The following is a 14,223-nucleotide window of genomic DNA, read 5'->3' on the forward strand; positions in this document are numbered from 1 at the left end:
TCTACTGCCCACCAAAGAGGTATAAGAGCATGGAGTTAGAATCCCTCTACATGAGAGGGGCTTGGTAAATATCTTTTGCTTTGCAAAAAAGTTGAAGAGAGGCTGTAACTTAGAAGTAAAGACTCTGAGAACTAAGAGACTTTAGGACTAAGGGCAAAGCCAACATAGCCCCACCCTGATAAAGTCTAAAACTGAGCTGCTGCAGGATCAAGGTGATCTGTGAATAACTACTCAACTGCTAGAACAGAAAAGCAACATTGCTTCAAATGAGCTAACACAATTCAGAGTCTGTACAACATAATAATGATGCCCAACATACAATTTTAAAAATTACCAGATGTGTGAAAAAACAGGACAATGTAACTCTTAGTTATGGAGAAAATAGTCAATAAAAGTAGATCTGAAATGTTCAGAAGCTGGAATTAGCAGGCAATCACTTTAAAATAACCAAGGCATTCAGGGAAATGGCAATGTAAGAAATCCCAGCTTCCCTGTCCTCCCACAAAATTCGATGACAAGTCAGCTACCCACAAACAAACACAGCTCCAGGAGACCTTTAGATTCCACTTAGGACATTTCAGGAACACCATGGGACAAAATATCTGAGGATAAATGCACAAAAAGAAAAAGAAGGCGGCTTGATTTTGCCTGGCTCATCTCATGACCCAAGCTGGCATCGTTCAGCTCCAAGAAAGAACTTCCCAGCTAGTGAAAGTTCCTCTCACCAGGAAAGGAAGAGAGGGGCAAGTGACTAGCTTCTTTAGCCTTTCCCAGCACAGTGTGAAGGTCTAGCTCAGTTTTATCCTGCCTAGATAAGCAAAGAGAGCTGGACAGGGAAAAAGAAAGAAGAGCAGAGACTATTATTAGCAAACACACAGTGGGAGTGATTGTGGTTCAGGGAGACCTTCCCTGCAGACAAATTTGGCAGCTCCCACCATAGACCAAGTCATGGGCTGGCTGTGCAGATCTTGCCAGCTGCCCTACAGGTATTTATGTTCACTAACATCAATTATGCCTCAGTCCTTCCCTGCTCCCTTCATACCCCCACCACCTGCTAGGGCTTGCACCCACACCGGTAGCCACCCAAGGTCTCTGTGGCAGTGCAAATGTAAAACATCAGCCACTTGGGTCCTCCCTCTCCACCAGAGCCCAGGAGCTATGCTCACAGCCAGCCTGGGCTTTTGCAGCTGTGTGACTGAGGGTTTTTGAAAAAGATAAACAAAATTGACAAACTTTTAGCTAGACTAACAGGAAAAAAAGAGGACTGAAAAAATAAAATGAGAAAGGAGACATTACAACTGTTACTACAGAAATACAAAAGATCGTGAGAGACTACTATGAACAATTATATGCCCATAAACTAGACAACCTAGAATAGATACATTCCTAGAAACATACAACCTACCAAGAATGAATCATGAAGTAATAGGAAATCTGAACAGGTAAATATTAAGGAAGAAGATAGTATCAGCAATCAAAAACCTCCCCAAACAGAAAAGCCCAGGATCAGATGGATTCACTGCTGAAGTCTCTAAAACATTTAAAGAAAAATTAATGTCATCCACTAACCCCTACAAAAATTCAAGAGGAGAGAACACTCCTAAACTCATTTTATGAAGCTAGCCTCACCCTGATACCAAAGCCAGATAAGGATACAAGAAAAGAAAACTACAGACAAGTATTCCTGATGAATATTGATACAAAAAAGTCTCAACAAAATGTTAGCAAACTGAATTCAACAGCACGTTAAAAAGCATTATTCACTATGATCAAGTGGGATTTATCTCTAGGATGCAAGGATGGTTCAATTTATGCAAATCAGTAAATGTGATACAGCACATTAACAGAATGAAAGACAAAAATCATGATCATCTCGATAGATGCAGAAAAAGCATTTGACAAGGTACAACATGGTTTCATGATAAAAATGCTCAACATATTGGGTATAAAAGGAACATACCTCAACACAATAAAGGCCATATATGACAACCCAAAGCCAACATCATTCTCAATGGTGAAAGTTTGAAAATTTTTTCTAAGAGCAGGAACAAGACAAGGGTGCCCACTTTCACCATTCCTATTCAACATAGAAGTCATACATATGGCCCACAGGAACACGAAATGGTGCTCAACATCATAAATTATCAGGGAAATGCAAATCAAAACCACAATGAGATATCACCTCACACCAGTTAGAATGGCTATCACCAAAAAGACAAGAGGGAGACTTCCCTGGTGGCACAGTGGTTAATGCAGGGGACACGGGTTCGAGTCCTGGTCCGGGAAGATCCCACATGCCACAGAGCAACTAAGCCCATGTGCCACAACTACTGAGCCTGCTCTCTAGAGCCCGCAAGCCACAACTACTGAAGCCCGCAGGCCTAGAGCCCGTGCTCCACAAGAGATGCCACCTCAGTGACAAGCCCGTGCACTGGAATGAAGAGCAGTCCCTGCCCTCCACAACTAGAGAAAGCCCATGCGCAGAAACAAAGACCCAACACAGCCAAAAAAAAAAAAAAAAGAATCCGCCTGCCAATTCAGGGGACATGGATTTGAGCCCTGGTCCGAAAAGATCCCACAAGCCATGGAGCAACTAAACCTGTGCACCACAACTACTGAGCCTGTGCTCTAGAGCTCATGAGCCACAACTACTGAAACTCGTGCACCTAGAGCCCGTGCTCTGCAACAAGAGAAGCAACCAAAATGAGAAGCCCGCATACCGCAACGAAGAGTAGCCCCTGCTCACTGCAACTAGAGAAAGCCCATGCTCAGCAACAAAGACCCAACATAGCAATAAATAAATAAACAAACAAACAAACAGGTAAGAGGTAACTGTTGGTGAGGGTGTGGGGAAAAGGGAACTCTTGCACACTGTTGGTAGGAATGCAATTGGTACAGCCCGTGTGGAAAACAGCATGGAAGCTCCTCCAAAAAAAAAAAAAAAATTAACATTACTACCATATAATCCAGCTATCCCATTTCTGAGTATATGCCCAAAGAAATTAAATCAGCATCTTCTAGAGATATCTGCACTTCCATTTTCACTATAGCCAAGACATGGAAACAACCTGTGTCCACAACTGATGGATGGATAAAAAATTATGTGATTATTTAAACATATACAGAGAGGAATATTATTCAGCCACAAGAAAGAAATAAATCTTGGAGTTTGCAACCACTTGGGTGACCTTGAGAGCATTCTGCTAAGTGGATAAATCTGAGAGAGAAAGACAAAAATACTGAATGATATCACTTATATGTGGTATCTAAAAAAGACAAACTCAGAGAAACAGAGAGTAGAGTGGTGGTTCTCAGATGTTAGGGGTTGGGTATAATGGGCAGATACTGCTCAAAGGATACAGACTTCAAGTTCTAAGATTAACAAGTTTGGGGATCTTGAGTATGGTGAGTATAGCTAATAATACTGTATCATATACTTGAATATTGCCAAGAAAGTAGATCTTTAATTTTCTCAGTATAAAAAAGAAACAGTAACTATGTGACCAATAGAGGTGGGTAGCTAACACTATGGTGGTAATCATTTTACAATTAGTAAATGTATCAACTCAAGGTATTATACACCTTAAACTGACACAAGGTTACCTTGTCAATTATATCTCAATAAAACTGGGGGGGGGGGAAGCATTTGCACTTCATTAAAAAATAACCAATATGAAAATGTTAAAAAAAGAGAAAATGTTAGAGATAATGATAATAAAGAAATGGATAATTTCAGAAGAGATATAAAAACTTAAAAAAGAAAGGAATCAAATAGAGATCTTAAATAGACAAATACGATAGCTAAAATTTAAAAGCAGCGTCATTGGATGGGATCAACAGAAGATTAGATCCAACAAAAAAAAGTATTTATAAATTTAAAGATACATTAATAGTAATTATCCAGACTAAGAACAGAGGAAAGAAAAAGAAAAATTGGAAACCCCCCCCCCCCAAAAACAAACAAAAAAACCAACCTGTAACTGTGTCTAAGAAGAGAGGAAAGTGAGAATTAGGGGGAAAAAACGTGTATATTGGAAGAAATGTTGTCCAAACTTTTTCAAAGTTTGAGCAAAAGCATCAACCCACAGATCCAATAAAGCCAGAAAACCTCAGGCAGAACAAATACAAAGGAAATCACGCCTGGGCCCGTTACCGTTAAACTGCTGTCAAACATGGTAAGCGGAAAACCTCACAAGCTTGGGGGAATGGAAGGTGGGGAGACGTATACAGGAGAACCCAGAGAAGAGACAGCAGATTTATTATGTAAAAAGACAGACAGAGAAAGCATGGAGACCAGAAGATAAAGGGATGACATCTTCAAGTGTCAGGGGGTGATGTGCAGTGAGGGACTATTACATAGATTGCTCTACCAAGTGTGAAAATATCTTTTTAAAAATGAAGGAAAAAATAAAGACATTTTTTCAGGTAAATGAAAGCTGAGAAAATATATTGACTCACACTACAAGAAATGCTATAGGAAGTTATTCAGGTTGAATGTGAATAATACCAAATGAACCATAAACTGGAAGGATGGAAGGAAGGAAGGAAGGAAGGAAGGAAGAAAGGAAGGAAGGAAGGGCGCTACAAAGAGTAAATATGAAAAGCTGTATTTTCTTTTCTCAAATTTTCTACTATGTAATGAACTCTGTAGAGCAAAATTAATAACAAAGTGAGGCTGATAAAGTAGTGGTAAAATATGTGATGACAGCACTGAGACAGGGTGGGAACATACTATTCTAGACTCTTCCATTATATGTGAAAGGATATAAAGTTAATTCACATTAGGTTTAGATAAGCTAAGGATGCATACTGTTATCAGAATAACAATTTAAAAAACTAAATAAGAATGAAAATGCCAATAAAGGAGACAGGTTAAAACAATTTCAAAAGCTTGATTAGCCCAAAAGAAGACAGCAAAGGAGGAACAAAAGAACAAAAACTGAGAGTACAAATAACAATAAATAGCATGCTGGCATAACTAATCCAAACTATATTAATATTTACATCAAATGCAAATAAACTACACATTCCAATTTAAAGGAAGAGGGCTTCCCTGGTGGCACAGTTAAGAATCCGCCTGCCAATGCAGGGGACACGGGTTCGAGCCCTGGTCCGGGAAGATCCCACATGCCGGGGAGCAACTAAGCCTGTGTACCACAACTACTCAGCCTGTGCTCTAGAGCCCACGTGCCACTACTACTGAAGCCCGTGCACCTAGAGCCCGTGCTCCGCAACAAGAGAAGCCACCACAATGAGAAGCCCTCACACTGCAATGAAGAGTAGCCCCCCCTCGCCGCAACTACAGAAAGCCCAGGGGCAGCAACGAAGACCCAATGCAGCCGAAAATAAATAAATAAATAAATTTATTTAAAACAAAATAAAGGAAGAGATTGTCATCCCGGACATAAAGGAAGAACCAAGTACATATTGTTTTTAGGAGATATACTTTAAGTATAAACACATGGATGAGCTGAAAGCAAAAATATAGTGCAGATGGTGCATTCATAAAGATAGACCATCTGCTGGCCCTTAAAAGAAGTCTCAATAATCATCCACTGGTTGGAATCATACAGAATATATTCTTTGCCAAGAGTAGAATATCATTTGAAATCAGTAACAGTAACATATCCGGAAAATTCTAAAATATTTGGAAATTAGTAGAAATCACAAGGTGGGGTTAAAAATATTTTGAAATAAATTGTAATGAAAGCACAACATATCAAAATTTGTGGGCAGGAACTAAAGAAATACTTAGATGAATGTGTAAGTTTTAAGTGCTTATATGAGAAAAGGAGATAGGCTTAAAAATCAGTGATCTAAGCTTCCACCGTATGAAGCAAATAAAAGTACAAATTAATCACAAAGTAAAAATCAGGAAATAATGAAGATGAGGTTAGAAATCATGACATAGAAAACAGACCAACCATGACCAATGTTGAGCCATCAAGTCCACAAGGCTAAAGCTTGTTCTCTAAAAGGATTCCCAGACCAACTAAGGACAAAAGGAGAAAATATAAATGACAAATACTGGTATTATAGAGGAGAAATAACTACTGTATTGGTGGTCCCCAGGCTACCCAGGTTTGCTAGAAGGACTTAAAGACTCAGCATATAGACATACTCATGGCTAAGAATTTTTTTTTCTTTTTTAACAGCAAAAGAATACAAAACAGAATCAACGAAGGGAAAAGGTTCATGGAGTGAAGTTTAGAGGAAACCAGGTGTAAGCTTTCAAGATTCTGCTCTCAGTGAAGTCACATAAGACATGTTTAGGTTCCCCAAAGTTACTTACGACAACATACGTGAAATGTCTAATGAGCTTATTAGAGATTTGGTATCCATGGATGGGGAGGAGCTGGTCATGTATGCAGCCTCTGTTCAGCATGTAACAAAATTCCAGAAGGAAAGCACATATTTAGCACACACCGTGTTGTTCGTACAGTTTAGGTACAGTGTGCTCCTCTTATCAGATAAGGACAGTGAGGACCCTCCCCAAATCTAAGTTTCTAGATGCCACCCAAGGGCCAATCTTGAAATCATTTCTTCCAAATAATAGCAGTCAGACCTGCTGTGTTAACTCTTTTCTGCATGATTAGATACCCTACAAATATTACAGAATTGACAATTTCATGCTAATGGAATGACAGGAGAAATAACAGCAGATCCCATAAATGTTACAAAACTAACAACTTTGTGTCTACTTATTTGTCAACTGAAACAAAATGGCAAATTTCTTGGTAGTGACAACATATCAAAGCAAATGCAAGAAAAATTTTGAACAGTAATATATCTTTTAAAGAAATCGAGTTAGGAAAAGAATGTACTGACAAAAAAAATTCCAGACCCATATAGTCACTCATAAATTCTACAAAATATTTTAGGAAGAAATATCACTAATCTCACACAGACTCTTTAGGAAAACAGAGGATTAGGGAACACATCTGACTTGTTTCATAAGGTCAACATTACTCTGATACCAAAACTTGACAAACATATTATTAGTAAATAAAATTATAGTCCAATATCCCTCATGATTACAAATGCCAAATTGCTTAAAAGTATGCTAGAAAAATTAATCCAGAAATATATAAAAGGGGTAATGAATCACTGGGATTTATTCCAGGTATGCAAGATTGACTGATTTGGGCATGCTAAATCAATATAATTTACCACATTAGCAAAATAAAGAAGAAAAACTATATGACTGCCTTAATAGATGCAGAAAAAGCATTGAACAAAATTCAATTCCCATGAGGGTGGAAAAAGCCCTCTCAGCAATCTAGGAATAGAAGGAAACTTTTTCAAGCTAATAAAGAACATCCATGATAAACCTATAGCCAATATTGTACTTTAGGTGAAATGCTGGATGTGTTCTACCTAAGACTGGGCACAAGACAGGGGTTTCTATTCATAACACTTCTGTTCAACATTGTGCTCCATATTCTAGCCAATGCACTAAAGCAAGGAAAATAGAAGGTGTGCATTAAAAAGAGAGAATATCTTTATTCACAGATGACATAATTGTTTACATAGAAAATCCTAAGGCATCTAAAAAACGTACTAAAATTAATATCAACTTAGCAAGGTCACAGAATACATATCAACATATAGAAGTCGTTCTATTTCTATAGACTGGATTGGTATCTGTTCTCTAAAATGGTCCTCAGTGACCCTTGCCTCCCACTATTTTATTCCCTGCCTAGTCTCCACAGACATTGAATCAGGGCTGCCTTAAGTGACCAATAGAATAAAGGCAAAAGTAACAATGTGTGATTTCTGAGGCTAGGTCACCAAAGGCACTGCACCTTTTGTCTTGGTCTTTTGGATCACTTACTGTAGAGGAAGCCAGCTACCCTGATGTGAAGATAGTCAAGCAACCCCATGGGGAGTCTCACATATGGACAGTGATCAGCATCAAATTGCCAACCATACAAGTGAGCTAATTTGTGATGGGATCATCTAGTTCTCGTCAAGTCTGAAGATCACCGCAGCCCTATTTTACTTTTTACTGTAAACTTAGGAGAGACCCTGAGTTAAAACTTCCCATCTAACTGACTCCAAATTTCTTACCAATAGAGACTATGAGAGCTAATAAACGATTACTGTTATTTTGAGCCTTGTTGAGTGGTTTACTATATAGCAATTGATAACTAAAATACTGACTAGAAAATGAAATATAAAGTAATACCATCTACAACATTAACAAACATGAAGAAAATATTTGAGGATGCACTTTTAAAAATAATTTAAGCCAGGACTTTATGCTGAAAACTACAAAACACGGTTGAGAAAAAATTTAAAAGACCTAAATAAAAGATTCACCATGTTCATGGATTGGAAGATTCAATATTGTTAAGATGTCTTTTTTCCCCAAAATTGTTCTTTAAACATTAATGTCTTTCTCAGACTCTTCAATAAGTGGTGCTGGGAAAACTGGACAGCTACACGTGAAAGAATGAAATTAGAAGACTCCCTAACACCGTACACAAAAATAAACTCAAAATGGATTAAAGCCCTAAATGTAAGGCCAGACACTATCAAACTCTTAGAGGAAAACATAGGCAGAACACTCTATGACATAAATCACAACACAATTCTTTTTGACCCACCTCCTAGAGAAATGGAAATAAAAACAAAAATAAACAAATGGGACCTAATGAAACTTAAAAGCCTTCGCACAGCAAAGAAAACCATAAACAAGACGTAAGGACAACCCTCAGAATGGGGGAAAATATTTGCAAATGAAGCAACTGACAAAAGGATTAATCTACAAAATTTACAAGCAGCTCATGCAGCTCAATATCAAAAAAACAAACAATCCAATCCAAAAATGGGCCAAAGACCTAAACAGACATTTCTCCAAAGAAGATATACAGATTGCCAACAAACACATGAAAGGATGCTCAACATCACTAATTATTAGAGAAATGCAAATCAAAACTACAATGAGGTATCACCTCACACCAGGCAGAATGGCCATCATCAAAAAATCTACAAACAATAAATGCTGGAGAGGGTGTGGAGAAAAGGGAACCGTCTTGCACTGTTGATGGGAATGTAAATTGATACAGCCACTATGGAGAACAGTATGGAGGTTCCTTAAAAAACTAAAAATAGAACTACCATACGACCCAGCAATCCCACTACTGGGCATATACCCTGAGAAAACCATAATTCAAAAAGAGTCATGTGCCACAATGTTCATTGCAGCTCTATTTACAATAGCCAGGACATGGAAGCAACCTATGTGTCCATCAACAGATGAATGGATAAAGAAGATGTGGCACATATATACAATGGAATATTACTCAGCCAGAAAAAGAAACAAAATTGAGTTATTTGTAGTGAGGTGGATGGACCTAGAGACTGTCATATAGAGTGAAGTAAGTCAGAAAGAGAAACAAATACCATATGCTAACACATATATATGGCATCTAAAAAAAAGAAATGGTTCTGAAGAACCTAGGGGCAGGAGAGGAATAAAGACACGGATGTAGAGAATGGACTTGAGGACATGGGGAGGGGGAAGGGTAAGCTGGAACTAAGTGAGAGAGTGGCAGGGACATATATACACTGCCAAATGTAAAACAGATAGCTAGTGGGAAGCAGATACATAGCACAGGGAGATCAGCGTGGTGCTTTTTATCTACCTAGAAGGATGGGATAGGGAGGGTGGGAGGGAGAAGCAAGAGGGAGGAGATATGGGGCTATATGTATATGTACAGCTGATTCACTTTGTTAATCAGAAACTAACACACCATTGTAAAACAATTATACTCCAATAAAGATGTTAAAAAAATTAATGTCTTTTTAATTAAAATTCTAGCAAGCCTATTTGTACTAATTGATAAGGGGAGTCTAAAATTTTTATGTAAATGCAAAGGCTCTACAATAGCCAAATTATGTTGATAAAGAAGATAGAGGACTTTTTAAGACTTAACAAAAAATTTCAATAATGAAGATTGTGTAGTTGTATTCTAAGGATAGACAAACCAATCGATTGGAACAAAATGGAGAGTCTATAAATAAACTCATATCTATAGATGTCAAGGCAACTCAATGGGGAAAGGAAAGTCTTCAAGAAATAGTATTGGAAGATGTTTCTAACAACGCTTACAAAAAAACAAAAAAAGAAACAGTGTTGGATCAACTAGATGCTTGTATGGAAAAAAACAGGGAATTTCAATCCTTACCTCATACCTTTCACAGAAGTTAATATGAGATGGATTGTATACCTAAGCATAAAGCTAAAACTAGATAACTTCTAGAAGAAACATAAAAGAATATCTTCATGCCTTAAAGTAGATGAAAATTTCTTAGATAGGATTCAGTACTAATCACAAAAAGAAAAACATATGAAACTTTAGAAAAATTAAAATCTGCTCTTGAAAAAAAAATCAGACTGGGAAATATATTCGCATAGAAATTTTACCCAGAATATACAAAGAATTCATGCAGTTCAATAATAAAATAACCCAATAAGAAAATGGACAAATGACTTGCAAAATAAGATATGCACCTAGCCTATAAGCATATGAGATGATGTACCACACAGTCATTAGGGAAGTGCAAATCAAAACCACCATGATATCACTCTGACAGATATCATTCTGACAGACATCAGAATGGCTAAAATTAGAAAGACTGACAATACCAAGGGTTGGTAAGGATGCAGAATATCCTGCAACTTGATGGGAATGTAAAATGGTTCAACCATGCTGAGAAATAATTTGGTAGATGCTTATAAAAATAAAAATCCAGCTACCTATGACTCAGAAATCTCAGTCTTATTTATCCAAGTGAAATGAATGCATATTTCCACAAACATCTGTACAAGAATGTTCATAGCTTTACTTGTAATAGCCAAAACTGTTATCAACCCCAATGTCCACCTACAGGTAAATGGATAAACTGTGATATATTCTTACAATGGAATACTATTCAGCAATAAAATGGAAGCAATTTTTACTGCACACAACAGCAGAGACAAATCTTGAAAACATTCTTTTGGGTGAAAGAAGCCAGACATAAAATAATATTGTATGATTCCATTTATATGAAGCTCTAGGGCAAGCAAAACTCACCTTGTGATGACAGAAATCAAGATGGTGTTTGCCCCTGCAAGGGAGGTGGGGTGAGTATTGGCTGAAAGGGGCAGGGGGAACCATTTTAAGGGGCAGGGGGAACCATTTTGGGGTGATGGAAATATTCTGTATTTTAATTGGGATGGTGGCTACAGGAGTAATACCTTTGCAAAACTCAAATCAGCTGCACCTTTTCAAAAATCTCTTGTATGTAAATAATTCAGTTAGAAAAACTAAAAGGCAAAACAATGTTTATCCTTCTGGGATAAGACTGGTTAAGGGAGAAGCTGGGACAGTCCTGGTTCTCCAGGCCAGGAGTCCCCGTAAGTTCCATGCTTGTTCTTTTCTGCCTACAGTCCCCTGAGAAGCCCTCACCCTGGGAAGGGGTGACCTTTGGCTGGGCCGCAGAGAACCCTCAGCCCTCTCTCCGCGGAGGGCTTCCAGCAGCCCACCCCACTGACTGTTCAGAGCCTTTCTCCACTTCTGACGCTACCCCAGGCTCTTTGATAAAAGCCTCCCTGCTGGAACAATTTCCTTCCTTATGCCCCTGAGCTCTCGAAAATTTGAGGCTGATTTGTCTCAAGGGAACAACCTCCACTTAAAGTCACAGCCACCAAGGGGCTCCTCTAATCTCAAAAGCATTTGTAGAGCTGAAAGCCATGTTTTCATTCCCGGGGTAACTTTCCCGCAATCATCAAGCCTGCCTCGTTGTACTTTTACAGTGAGTGCCGCCAAACAGGCCCCGCTTTCCTTAAATATTTCTGTACCTGTAGGTGATGCCGAACCTCGTAGCAGGATGGCTTGTTGTCCTGAGTTGTTGCTCTCCAACACGGGGACAGAAGCGGCGTACCCCTGCTTGCTGAATCCCTACCAGCCGCGCTGGGGCACGAGGATCTTATATCCCTACCACCAACCCCTCAGGCGGACAGCCATCTCCCTTCCCGGCTCACCCTGCGCGCAGCCACTCCTCCTTCACAAACAATCATTAATGATGTCTTCGCCCTGGGCTGACACCTGCCTTATTAGAAACCTGCTCCACTCAGCAGCTCCACCTGTGCAGAGCGCCCCCTCCCCGCCCCACCCCCGGGCCTCCAGCCTGCCTGAGGGCAAGCTGAACCCAGGAGAGGAATGACTCAGTCACTTCAGAAAATCAGAATTGAGACTCAGAGACTTCTGAATGGTTGTGTCCCTGAGGGAGATGTTATGATCCATGGATATTTTCAGAGTCACCTCTGAAATTTGATTTGACGTGGGGGCTTTGCTAGTCTTTATTTAATGGCATAATACAACAAGCTTTCTGGATCTAGGCACATGTGGTTTGCATTTGGGGGCGCTCCTTCCTGCCGGCAGATGCACTCACACACGGGCTAGGGGAGTTTGGAACTCAGATAACAAAGTCTTGAGAAGTCACCCGCATTCTTTTTGTCAGCTCTTTGCAGATCAGCGAAGAAGGGCAGGGACTCTTCGCTGCCTGCATCTGAGGCGACAGCTTGTAAGGACGGGAAATGCAACCTGGAGTTTGCACACGTTTGGGGGGGGGGGGGCACTGAGCAGGGAGGGGGCGGGGACTTGAGAAACATCTTGTTATAATTAGAGGAAACAGTCGAGCAGACTGTCCTCCAGACATTTTGCTACCAGAAAACCTGGAGACATTCTGGGAACCTGATTTCCTTGAACTTTTCCCAGGCTGGCAGCTCCAGGGGATCCAGCCTGTGGCCATGGGAAGGCATTATCCGTGTGTCTCAGGCATAAAGAACACAAATTTCTAGTTCTGACCCCACCACTGGGTTCCAAATGCTGGGCTGATCAGGAGTCTTTATTTACAGTGCTATTGATCACACGTGCCCAGATCTGTCTGCTACCTGCCCTCAACATGTGGCTTCAGTGATCTTGCCTTGCTGGTACAGGCCTGGCTCCTACAGGCTGACTGTGACCAAAAGGGGGACAGGATGGCAGTTGAAACTAGAACAGATTTTACATCTTTAGAAAATGAAGCAGAAAGGTATAGTGGCCAACCGCTGGGCAATATAGAGCAGAATCAAAAATAAAGCCTAGGGTCAGGGGTGAGACAGTTGTGGATTTGACTCCCAGCTCTGCTTCCTGCCAGCTGTGTGGCATTGGGAAAAAATACTGACCTCCCTGAGACTATTGTTTCTTTCTCTGTGGACTGGCGAAAATATATCTTGTCTGGTTGCTGTGCGAATCCAGGTAGTTAATAGATGTAATCAAGTGCTCAGGTCTGGGCTTAGCACGTAGTAGCTGTGCGTAAGTGGTAGTCTTGGCTTATCAAGTTTAATCTTGAGTCCTTACACCTGAGTTTGAGACCAGCCTTTGTCACTTAATAGCTAGGCCACCTTGGGCTACTAATACAGAATCTTTCAAACTTCATCGCCCTTACTTACAAGACAAAGAAAGTAATGCCCAACTCATGAAATTATTACACCTCTGAGAAGCCTTCCCTGGTCCCCCGCCATGTGGAGTATTGCTTCTCAGACTTTAATGTGCTCTTCCTAAAGCACAGATCCTGATCTGTATGTCTGTGATGAGGTCTGAGAGTCTGAATTTGTAACAAGCATACAGGTGATGCTGATGTTGCTGGGCCATGGACCACAGTTTGAGCATCAAGGATGTAAGGTGTGTGTGTGTGTGTGTGTGTGTGTGTGTGTGTGTGTGTGTGTGTGTGTGTGTGTGTGTGTGTGTGTGTGTGTGTGTGTGTGTGCGTGCGTGTGCGCGTGCGCGCGCGCGCGTGCGCCTTTATGCATGTGAATGTGTGTATGTGCATGTATGTGTGTGTTTGCCTTTGTCTCCTATGTACAGGCCAGGGACCACACTGGACTATATTCTCTCCATTCCTCACAATTGGGTCCCCCATTGTCCAGGGCTCGAGACAACTTTCACAGGCAGAAGGCTCCAGCTCTGTCTCGTGAGACTTTGAATGAAGTCACCCACAGTGAGCTGGGGTGGAGAAGCCCAGCTGTGTCTGCTGGGGAGCCCCATTTTTCCATGCTGGGTCTCCCACACTTGCCTTCATTCTCAGAGACCGATGTCCCTAGGCTGCCTTGCCCATACACGTAACTATCTATTCACCACGCTTCCCCACCCCAAATCAACTCCTAGAATTTTCTCCTGGTCTTTGTGC

The 14,223-nt window shown here is 40.3% G+C and overlaps 1 protein-coding gene across 12 annotated transcripts in view; it reads right to left on the reverse strand.

The window, feature by feature from the left end:
* Nucleotides 1-14,223, reverse strand: part of LOC307179510 (uncharacterized protein) — a 511,372-nt gene that overhangs the window by 55,048 nt on the left and 442,101 nt on the right. For 2 of the 12 annotated variants that reach the window (XR_013825405.1, XR_013825414.1), the window contains exon 1: nt 11,852-12,167. The exons of the other annotated variants lie outside the window; for them this stretch is intronic. The gene's annotated coding sequence lies outside the window, so the exon portion shown is untranslated. Of the gene's footprint in view, nt 1-11,851; nt 12,168-14,223 lie in introns of those variants that run through there. 12 annotated transcript variants of the gene reach the window in all.

This window comes from Stenella coeruleoalba (genome assembly GCF_951394435.1).
Source record: "Stenella coeruleoalba genome assembly, chromosome: 20".
NCBI lineage: Eukaryota > Metazoa > Chordata > Mammalia > Artiodactyla > Delphinidae > Stenella > Stenella coeruleoalba.